General features: G+C 34.0%; 1 pseudogene across 1 annotated transcript in view; it reads right to left on the minus strand.

Annotated features, from left to right (window-relative positions):
- The window catches only part of LOC143246948 (neural cell adhesion molecule 2-like), a 189095-nt pseudogene extending 177827 nt beyond the window's left edge, over positions 1-11268 (minus strand). Inside the window, exon 1 of the transcript XR_013026279.1 lies at positions 10893-11268. The product of XR_013026279.1 is annotated as a neural cell adhesion molecule 2-like (transcript). The remainder of the gene's footprint in view (positions 1-10892) is intronic.
- Between the last annotated feature and the right edge of the window lie 261 nt (positions 11269-11529).

Below are 11529 nucleotides of genomic sequence, written 5' to 3' on the forward strand. Positions count from 1 at the left end.
GCACCAAACATAGTCGCCCTTTCAGCCGTGGGGTCGTTATAATGTGACGGTCAATCCCACTATTCGTTGGTAAAAGAGTAGCCCAAGAGTTGGCGGTGGGTGGTGATGACTAGCTGCCTTCATTCTAATCTTACACTGCTAAATTAGGGACGGCTAGCGCAGATAACCCTCGAGTAGTTTTGCGCGAAATTGAAAACAAACAAGTTAGAGAGGTGTTTGATCTAAGTCAAATACTCTGTATCCTGTTAGTGAGACGTTTCGACTGAATCAGACATTATACAGTCTATTAATGATGTGTTTCTTGCAAGTCAAACATTTTGTACAAATTTGATAAAAGAATAAAACAAACAATATCGTTATTAGCTTGTTATTACAACTTGCAGACTAGCAGAATTGAAAAATTAATTTAGATTAGTAACAATGTTTAAGATTAGACGATCTTTGATATGGAATAATAAGCAAAATGAGTACTTAATAAGTTTAAAATTATTTTGCTTATAAAATTCAATAATTCCTATGAATCTTGTTCCTAAACTCTTGTTAATAATCCATCTACATTTTCCAATTAATTATTATTATATGAAATTCATAACATTACATTTTCTCAGATATTTAGACTCAGGTTAACACTATTTTCGAATTTTTCGTAGTTTATTTGCTGTAATAAACAAATTATAAGATTATATCTGAAGTTTCTAAGCATATGTTTGTGTTTTCACAATGAATAAGTGTAGAAGAGATAAAATTAAAAATAAATTCAGAAATTTAAATAGACTAGTATTACAGAAGATTTAAAAGTTTGTCAACTAGGAAATTAGAACATCCAAAATGTGGCTAGAAATATAAAAATTAGGAGTGAGGATTCTTTAAAGTACATCAGGAATAAATGAAATATGAGGATGGAGATAGGACCCTTGAGGGATGGAGGTAGGGCACTGGAGGGATAGAGATAGGACCCTTGAGGGATAGAGGTAGGACACTGGAGGGATAGAGATAGGACCCTTGAGGGATAGAGATAGGACACTGGAGGGATAGAGATAAGACCCTTGAGGGATAGAAATAGGACACTGGAGGGATAGAGATAGGACCCTTGAGGGATAGAGATAGGACACTGGAGGGATGGAGATAGGACCCTTGAGGGATAGAGATAAGACCCTTGAGGGATGGAGATAGGACCCTTGAGGGATAGAGGTAGGACCCTTGAGGGATGATAAAGCAAGACTCGTGTATGATGATTATAAAATGACTAGGTTATTAATTTCTGCTTCCTTTTCAGTTTCTACTCGTGAATACTTGAGCAGTATTCTTCATCTTGAACAGTTGATAGATGAAAACAGAGTTGAACAAGACAATTACACAAATTCTAAGCTTGTTAAAACAAAATTGGGAAGTTTAAGGAATCATAAAGATCCTAGGCCAGACATTATCTCCCTGAGGGTTTTAAAGGAGGTTAAGGATTGGATATGTGGTCCAATTGTCACAGTTTTGCAAGTCTTTAAATAGTGGATAAAGTACCAATAGATTGGATATTAACTAATTTCACTCCAATCTTCATGGGAAATAATATAAGTTGTACCAGTAATTACAGGCCTATTAGTCTTACATCAGTTGTGGGAAAAGCTTTAAAAAAATCTGAAAAATATATTTTACAAAGTTAAATTAACTAATTTTAGCTGATGATTTCACTTAGGGAAAATCTTTTCTTACAAGTATTGTGAAACGCTTTGAAAACGTATCTGCACATGTGCACGAGGGTAAAGGTGTGGATTTGGTATATCTGGATTTTCAGAAAGCATTTGACAAAATACCGCTTATGCTTGTAAAGAAACGTATTTCTATTGCTGTAAGAGATGAGTTAACTAAATGGATAGAAGAGTGGCTGGATGGAAAGGAAGCAGAGGGTTGTTATAAATGAAGTTCAATCAGACTGGATTAACATTACAATTGGTGTATCTCAGGGGTGAGTCTGAGGACCGTTGCTCTTTCTAATTTACATTAACATGAAATAATTAACAATAAATTACTTACATTTGCTGATAATATTAAGATGGCAGTGAAGAGGATGCTGCTATACAAAAAGATTTGCATCATTTAGTGAATTGGGCAAATAAATGGAGATGGATTTTAATTATAGTAAATGCAAGATTATTAATATTATAACATGAAACTAATTTGGATTGGAATAACCATAACAGTGGCATGATAAACAAGGATCTTGATAAAATGGTTGACCAGTCTCTTAAGCGATTCAGGTATTGTGCTATTGCGAATGAAAGAGCAAATAGGAAGTTAGTTTATATCTATAGAAATATTTAATACAACTCTAAATAAGTTTAAATTTCACTATATAGGTCATTGGCTAGGCCACATTTAAGGTAGTGTGTTCAGCTTTGGTGTCCTTATTTTAGGAAAGACATTAAATTGTTGGAGAGGGTTCAGAGGAAGGTTACTGAAAGGATATTTGAAATGGAGAGAATGCCATATGAGGAGACATTAAGATCTTTAAAATCATTTTATCTCAAACGAAATTATTATAGAAAATCTGATTGAAGTGTTTAAGATTGTAAAATGAATTGATAATGTTGAAGCATCAACATTTTTTATACTTGACAGTGAGAATTTTAAAACTAGTGGATACGAATATCGACTTAGGTAAGGTATAAGCCATCTTCAGCTAAGATAATTTTATTTTTGTTGGTTGGTCTATGAAAAATCTGAGTGAATTTAAAGAAGAACTTTGAGGATGATAAGGGTTAGCTTTAATTTTTGTAAATTTATCTCTTTTTAGTTTTAGTTTGGTTCAGAGGACGGGACAGCCGAGATGGACCAACTGGTTCTTTGTTTTCTTAAACATAATGTTATATTAAATGCATATATGCTTTCAAAGGTTATGCTAGTTAAAGCATTTATGACGATAAACGAAAGAGTAAATCCAAATTAGAGAAAGTGGAATGGTTAAAATCTGAAAAGAAAAGTACATCTCTACCTGCATACTCACATGACAGAATCTGTATCTAGTACGTTTATGTGATCGTGTTTGGAAAAAGAGATTTTTCCTGTTAGAACATGCACTCTATATTTGTTAACATTAGGATACTTCGTCATTGTATGAGAGACGCTAGCACAATTAAAGCAATTGAATATCAAAGTTCAGAGCTGCATTCATTCGCACCAGTTAAGCTCGGTCAATGACAATGTTTATCACTAGATGGAGCTTTATATGATTCGAGATAGGGAAGATTGGCGCATTGTACCAATTCTCCACTCAATCAAATTTTTTGATTGCTAAATCCAACACACATTTTATTCAATGTTTCCCATTTGTAGACTGGGAAATATGAACGTATTATGTTGGAACAAATAAATAAACCACATTTCACGTCTACAAAAATTAAATCTAACTTAATTAATGCCGTTATGGTATTCACGCTTATCTCTAGAAAGTTAATATAAATATTTATTTCAAATCCGATACAACTCCATACTTGTCGTGGCTAAACACTTACCTCTACTTACGCGTCATGTTGTGGACAGTGTCCCTCTAGCTTTGAAAATGTATTTTATTGTATAATATATCTCAAATTCTAGAAGCTTCCACGCTTAAAACTTTTCAGTAATTTTTTACTAAAGACGTTCCAATGAATACAATAGATTCTGGTGTTGCATTCTATCAGTGACAAATTTACTAAGTCTCATCGTTGCTGTGATTAGAAACAATATATTTTATCAGTACAATATACCTAGGGGTAAGAAGTTGTATTTATTTTACCATAATCTGTATTTTGTGTTTATAGCCACTAACTTTCATTTTTGTGACAGCGCGGGCTGATTGTTAAGGCGCTCGTTTTGTAGTCTGAGGATCGTGAATTCGAATATCTGTCAGTAAAAATACTCGCTTCATTAATATTAGGGACGTTACCAGTAAAGGTCAATACCACTATTCGTTGATAAAATAGTAGCCTAATAGTCTATCACTCCTAAAATAGGGACAGCTATTACGGATATGTCTCGTGTAACTGCGCGAACTAAAATGTAAAAAAAAATCAAGTTTGTAAATTCGTCTTAAAAACATTGATGAAGTAAGCTAGCTAATAAACATATACCTACTTATCATAAAGTCAAGATGCATTTACAACGCAACTGTATAAAGATTGATCGCGTGTGAAACTCGAGTTATTTAGAATGTTTGTTTGTTTACTTTTTGAATTTCGTGCAAAGCGACACGAGGGTTATCTGCGCTAGCCGTTCCTAATTTTGCAGTGTAAGACTAGAGGGAAGGCGGGTAGTCATCACCACCCACCGCCAACTCTTTGGTTATTCTTTTACCAACGAATATTGGGACTGATAGACACATTATAATGACCCCACAGCTAAAAGGGCGAGCATGTTTGGTGCAACAGAGATTCGAACACGCGAGAAATAAGTTCATAAATTAAGAGTCGAACGCCTTGACTAACCTGTCCATGCCGGGCCGCTATTTAGAACGAATATGGAAATAATTTTAAAATGTTAAATATATATATATAATATTACTTTACTTTGAGCAAAGAAACAAATGTTTTAGTCCAAGCAGGAGTCTCTGAGGAAACTATAACATTAGTCATTAGTTTTCAATCTACCTGATCAAGGTGAGTATTGCTTGTATCGTAAACTTGTCATTTAGTCCTTTCAAAAGAGATTGATTAATCCACTTAAGCAGGGCCTAACCATGGCAGTGTAAGTACGAGACTTTCTGACATTGATTTATCTTTCGTCACAGAAAATGAAGTGAGTTTATCGAACTCGTCTTGCGACTTGAATACGATTATAAGAGAGAAAAGAGTTAATATCTCTTAGGAACATTCTTCTTTGCAAATTGGACGATGTTTCTGACTCCCTCTGAATACGCTTTTTGTTAATATCTTCACGCTAGAGGGCTTCTTTACAGTTTATTATCCTTTAAAACAAAGGGATCAGAGACCAGATAATTTTTTTTTAAAGTATCAATGTTATGGAGCGTAGCCTTGTTTAATATCCGACGGACTGGTTGTCACGTATAAAGGTAAAATACGCTTAACATATCATTATTTACAAAACATTAACTCACAATCAATACTAATACTCTCTTATAGATTTTCAAGGTAAAAGCTGCATCATACAATAAAACAATTTGTTTTTCTTTCGGAGTTACTTATTTTCAGCAAATAGAAAATAATTAATGTATACAACTTCAATGTTGTTAACAAGCACGGAAGATTAAAAAGTCGAAATTTATTAATTAGAAAAAAGAAACGTAATGTTATCGTAATAAAATACATCAGTGTTTTCATCTGGTTGATGCACTGAGATTGTAATTCAAAAGTCTAATCTATAGCAGTAATAAATCTAAGCTGTTTTCATTTCGGAATTATTTTTTGAAAAATAGTATACCTTAGTAGTGTAACAGTTACTAAAAGCTTGATGGATAGATTAATCAGGCGTGTAAACCAAGGGTATTTGGAATAGTTTTAATATCCGACGGACTTATCGTTTAAGTTCAATTCTAAACAAGTAGAGCGCAGTTTGATCGTGTGTGAAAGCTCTAAACCAGGTTTGAAACCGTGAGATACGATGAGAAATTTCCTGCAATTTAATCTTTTGTGCATTATAAGAGTAATAGTCAATCCCTTTGTGTGAATGGTGGGTGATTCTGACTGAATGCCTCCTCTGTGGTCAGTAGTACAAAAATTAAAGACGGTGGTAGTTGGTCTTACTGGCTTTTGTGTAAGTTGGTTTGTTATTTTGAATTTCGCACAAAGTTACTCGAGGGCTATATGTGCTAGCCGTCTCTAATTTAGCAGTGTAAGACTAGAGGGAAGGCAGCTAGTCATCACCACCCACCGCCAACTCTTGGGCTACTCTTTTATCAACGAATAGTGGGATTGACCGTCACATTATAATGCCCCCACGGCTGAAATAGCGAGCATATTTGACGCGACGGGGATGCGAACCCGCGACCCTCGGATTACGAATCGCACGCCTTAACACGCTTGGCCATGCCGGGCCCCTTTTGTGTAAGTAAAATAACTTAGTTAGTACATTATATATTTAACAGTGTGAAGCACTTACATGACGTTTTACGTACAACAGATGGCGAAACAATAAACCACGCAACGTTACTTTTTATATACATACCATTTGTTTTTGTTTGTTTGTTTATGATTTTAGCGCAACGCTACATAACCAGATGACAATCGACCCGTAATCTGGAGGTTTGAATCTCATTCATATCATATATGCTCGCCCCTTTAGCCGTGGGGGCGTTATAACGTGACGGTCAATCCCAATATTTATTGGTAAAAAGAGTATGTCAAGGGTTGGCGGTGGGTGGTGATGACTAGCTGCCTTCTCTCTAGTCTTACACTGCTAAATTAGGGTCGGTTAGCGCAGCTAGCCCTGCGCGAAATTCAAAACAAACTTACCAGTGTTTAGTTAGTGCTAATCTGTGAGTATGTTAAATAGAAGTGAAGCATTTCATGAAACTATCATATTGCTGACCAGTGTTTAGTTAGTGCTAATCTGTGAGTATGTTAAATAGAAGTGAAGCATTTCACGAAACTATCATATTGCTGTGATGTTCAGCATATTATGTACAGTATACTGGTTCTCTACGACCAACATTCGCAGCAGAAAACAGACGATATATTACATCTATTCTTCTTTCTTGAATTGACTTAGTAAAAAACTGGAAAACCAACTGAGTGATACCACACGATACGCGGAAAGTTTGTTTAAAATATAGGAAAGGATTTACATTTCTTGTAACACACGCAACATGATTTTATTTGCTTAACATGGAGATACTAACATTTCTTGTAACACACGCGTACCCAACATGATTTTATTTGCTTAACGTGGAGATACTATAAGAGATTGTGTGTTTGAAGAGAGTATGTGTGTTTTTCGTATAGCAAAGCCACAAAGTGCTATCTGCTCAGCCCACCGAGAGGAATAGAACCCCTGATTTCAGCGTTGTAAATCCTGAGACATATCGCTGTACTAGCGTGGGGCCTGAAGAGAGTAACATTCATGTTTTATTAAATCATGTACTCAGCAGATTTCGAATAAGTCTATCTGATTATCCGTTTAGATTATAAAATAACACCAACAAAAAAAAACCCACTTTATTTTGTTAAACCTAATATTAGTAAACGTGCCTGGAAAATAGATTATAGTGATTTAGGAAAAAAAAGATAACATATACTGTCGTATTGGTCATTACGTTATACAAGGTTTCTAAGTTAAATATCATACAAGAAAAGTGTCATAATATTTCTTTATGTGTTGCATGGCTACCTATTGATTGACTAATGTGTTCCTATTGTTCTGTGTTTGTTAATCTATGATACGCACCACTCTCGCTATCCCACCGCTATCTTCCAAACTCAAGATATACAAGGAAGCCATTAATTGGAACAATATGACGTTTCGTGCCAAAGTACGTTTATAAGAGGCACCATACAATAATTTATAAATATAATAGCGAGAGGATATTCTAAGTTTTAAATGACGGATTAATTCTATGTTGATACTGTATATGCGTACACTTAATGACATCTAAAAAACAAGTATGTTTTTAAGATATATCATTTAATAAGGCTAATATTAATGTTTTCCTAATTCAAACCAAAAACAAATATTCGTAATTTTAGAAGGAAAAATATTATTTAAATAAACAGCTAAAAACAAAACCGTAGTTTCATTTATTGTACATTATGTTATAAAGAAAGATATAGTTGTTCAAATCTAAGCGATTTTTAATAAATATACGTGTGTAAATGTGTAAAATAGATTTTGTTAGGAACTCTGAATTCGAACGTTTAAATTTTGTTACTTATCGTGTACCCAAATCGTATTTTTATATATGTGTATTATGTATCTGTTTATTCCAAAGTGCATATTAGGTATCTCTACTTAGTTATTGGATTACCAGATTATTTTAGTTTAACATAAGATATCTTATATTTTCACACTTTTAATTCTAATTTGGTGAGTAAACTCACTTCAATTTTCTTATATGAAACTAAAGAGTTTTCTCCACGTCTTGAGAAATAACATTTATTTTAAAGTCTTATAAATAGGAAGCTGTTGAATTCATTTGAATCACCGCCAGTAAAATGAGATTAACCAGTAATATTTTAATAATGAAAAAGTCCTTTAGGGCGAGATAATTTTGCACCACCTAACCCAGTAATATTCATTATAAATATACATCAAAATACATGGTTCTAGTAATATAAAATACATTAACGGTAAATATGCGATCAAATCATGACTTTTATAATAATAATTTAATTAATACAAGTGAAAAACAATAAGACTAAAACTAAAACACTCCTCCTATCAGACAAGATCCAAACACAGGTGTTAAAACTAAAACACTCCTCCTATCAGACAAGATCCAAACACAGATGTTAAAACTAAAACATTCCTCCTATCAGACAAGATCCAAACACAGATGTTAAAACTAAAACACTCCTCCTATCAGACAAAATCCAAACACAGATGTTAAAACTAAAACACTCCTCCTCTCAGACAAGATCCAAGCACAGATGTTAAAACTAAAACACTCCTCCTATCAGACAAGATCCAAGCACAGATGTTAAAACTAAAACATTCCTCCTATCAGACAAGATCCAAGCACAGATGTTAAAACTAAAATATTTCTCCTATCAGACAAGATCCAAAAACAGATGTTAAAAATAAAACATACCTCCTATCAGACAAGATCCAAACACATATGTTAAAACTAAAACATTCCTCCTATCAGACAAGATCCAAACACAGATGTTAAAACTAAAACATTCCTCCTATCAGACAAGATCCAAACACAAATGTTAAAACTAAAACATTCCTCCTATCAGACAAGATCCAAACACAGATGTTAAAACTAAAACATTCCTGCTATCAGACAAGATCCAAAAACGATGTTAAAACTAAAACAATTCTCCTATCAGACAAGATCCAAGCACAGATGTTAAAACTAAAACAATCCTCCTATCAGACAAGATCCAAGCACAGATGTTAAAACTAAAACATTCCTCCTATCAGACAAGATCCAAGCACAGATGTTAAAACTAAAACACTCCTCCTATAAGACAAGATCCAAGCACAGATGTTAAAACTAAAACATTCCTCCTATCAGACAAAATCCAAGCACAGATGTTAAAACTAAAACACTCCTCCTATCAGACAAGATCCAAGCACAGATGTTAAAACTAAAACATTCCTCCTGTCAGACAAGATCCAAGCACATATGTTAAAACTAAAACATTCCTCCTATCAGACAAGGTCCAAAAACAGATGTTAAAACTAAAACAATCCTCCTATCAGACAAGATCCAAGCACAGATGTTAAAACTAAAACACTCCTCCTATCAGACAAGATCCAAGCACAGATGTTAAAACTAAAACATTCCTCCTATCAGACAAGATCCAAGCACAGATGTTAAAACTAAAATATTTCTCCTATCAGACAAGATCCAAAAACAGATGTTAAAAATAAAACATACCTCCTATCAGACAAGATCCAAACACATATGTTAAAACTAAAACATTCCTCCTATCAGACAAGATCCAAACACAGATGTTAAAACTAAAACATTCCTCCTATCAGACAAGATCCAAACACAAATGTTAAAACTAAAACATTCCTCCTATCAGACAAGATCCAAACACAGATGTTAAAACTAAAACATTCCTGCTATCAGACAAGATCCAAAAACGATGTTAAAACTAAAACAATTCTCCTATCAGACAAGATCCAAGCACAGATGTTAAAACTAAAACAATCCTCCTATCAGACAAGATCCAAGCACAGATGTTAAAACTAAAACATTCCTCCTATCAGACAAGATCCAAGCACAGATGTTAAAACTAAAACACTCCTCCTATAAGACAAGATCCAAGCACAGATGTTAAAACTAAAACATTCCTCCTATCAGACAAAATCCAAGCACAGATGTTAAAACTAAAACACTCCTCCTATCAGACAAGATCCAAGCACAGATGTTAAAACTAAAACATTCCTCCTGTCAGACAAGATCCAAGCACATATGTTAAAACTAAAACATTCCTCCTATCAGACAAGGTCCAAAAACAGATGTTAAAACTAAAACAATCCTCCTATCAGACAAGATCCAACACAGATGTTAAAACTAAAACATTCCTTCTATCAGACAAGATGCAAGCACAGGTGTTAAACCGTCCAAGCAACTCTGAAGAATCAGTTAAGGATTAGACTTAGGATGTTTCAACTCAAAGTGTCTCCGCTCTTACTGGTTCTCACTGTCTGTAGCTAGTTGTGAGAACAGTAGTTACCCTTAATATGTGGATGTAAAATGACCTTAATGTAAAAGTAAACCACCCTAAATTTATACAACGTATAACCCTAAACATCCATCCTTTTTTAATAGAGCGAAATGCAGTAAGGATTGGATCTATCTAATTCTACGTTTGGAACCTGCGACCACAGACACTTTCCACTATGAGTTAATAATGACTTCAGGTACTGGTAATGAAAATAGTATTTTGTTACCTTTATAAATCTAATAGTGAACGTTTTTGATTATTATATATATTAATATATATAATAAATATAGTTGTTGTTTTTTGAAGTTTTTTTGCTTACATTTATTCCAATTTATGCAAAGTGAAACATAACTATACATTGTTTCAAAAAGTATATATATATATAATTTTTTAACGACTAGGACTAAAACAATTTTTGGTTTAAAGAATGATATAGTTTGTAAATACCTTCTTTTATATATCATTAAAACACTTCCAGGTATTAGGAACATGTTGAATGTAATACACACTATTATTAAACACCGTAAGGAACATGTTGAATGTAATACACACTGTTTCACCTACCTTTGTCAGTTGCACCAAAGCAGTGTTGAAAAGACGAAACCAGCATCAAAAGAAGACTCGGAATCCCACTAGGTGACATTTTCAAACAGTTGCTTATTCAAGAAGGGTTTGTGTGTGTTTTAGACTTTACAATTTATAAAATATGACCATCCGTGTTACACTTTAGAAAGCTTCCGTTTCTTGAAAGCGGAGAGTAACTAGGTATTGTATCCTAACAAGTTTCTATTCACGACTCTGACCACTGCTGTTTCTCTAATAACGAATCACTTTGCAACCTCACAAGCGTTTCAAGAAATATATATGTAACCAAACCATTCGGTTTCAGCAGATAGGTAGATACGCTAGAGGCGTACGAAGATGTGAGCTGTGGGTTTGACGGCGGCTACCGCAACTTTAATCATTGATTGCTGTCGCTCAGCGCCCTCTACACCAATAAACTCATGGTACGCATATCCTTCAACGCTCTCAAGAGAGCAAATTTACTGAGGGATTTATCACATCCTAAGTGAAGCAAACAAATCTGTACACATATATATATATATATATTACAGCTGTTGTTTCTATTTTGTTGGTAGTTTGTATAACGTGCAAAAGCATTAATCCACGCTACAGAAATATTCTATTTCTGGTAAGGACC

The sequence above is a fragment of the Tachypleus tridentatus genome, chromosome 3 (assembly GCF_004210375.1).
Source record: "Tachypleus tridentatus isolate NWPU-2018 chromosome 3, ASM421037v1, whole genome shotgun sequence".
Classification (NCBI taxonomy): domain Eukaryota; kingdom Metazoa; phylum Arthropoda; class Merostomata; order Xiphosura; family Limulidae; genus Tachypleus; species Tachypleus tridentatus.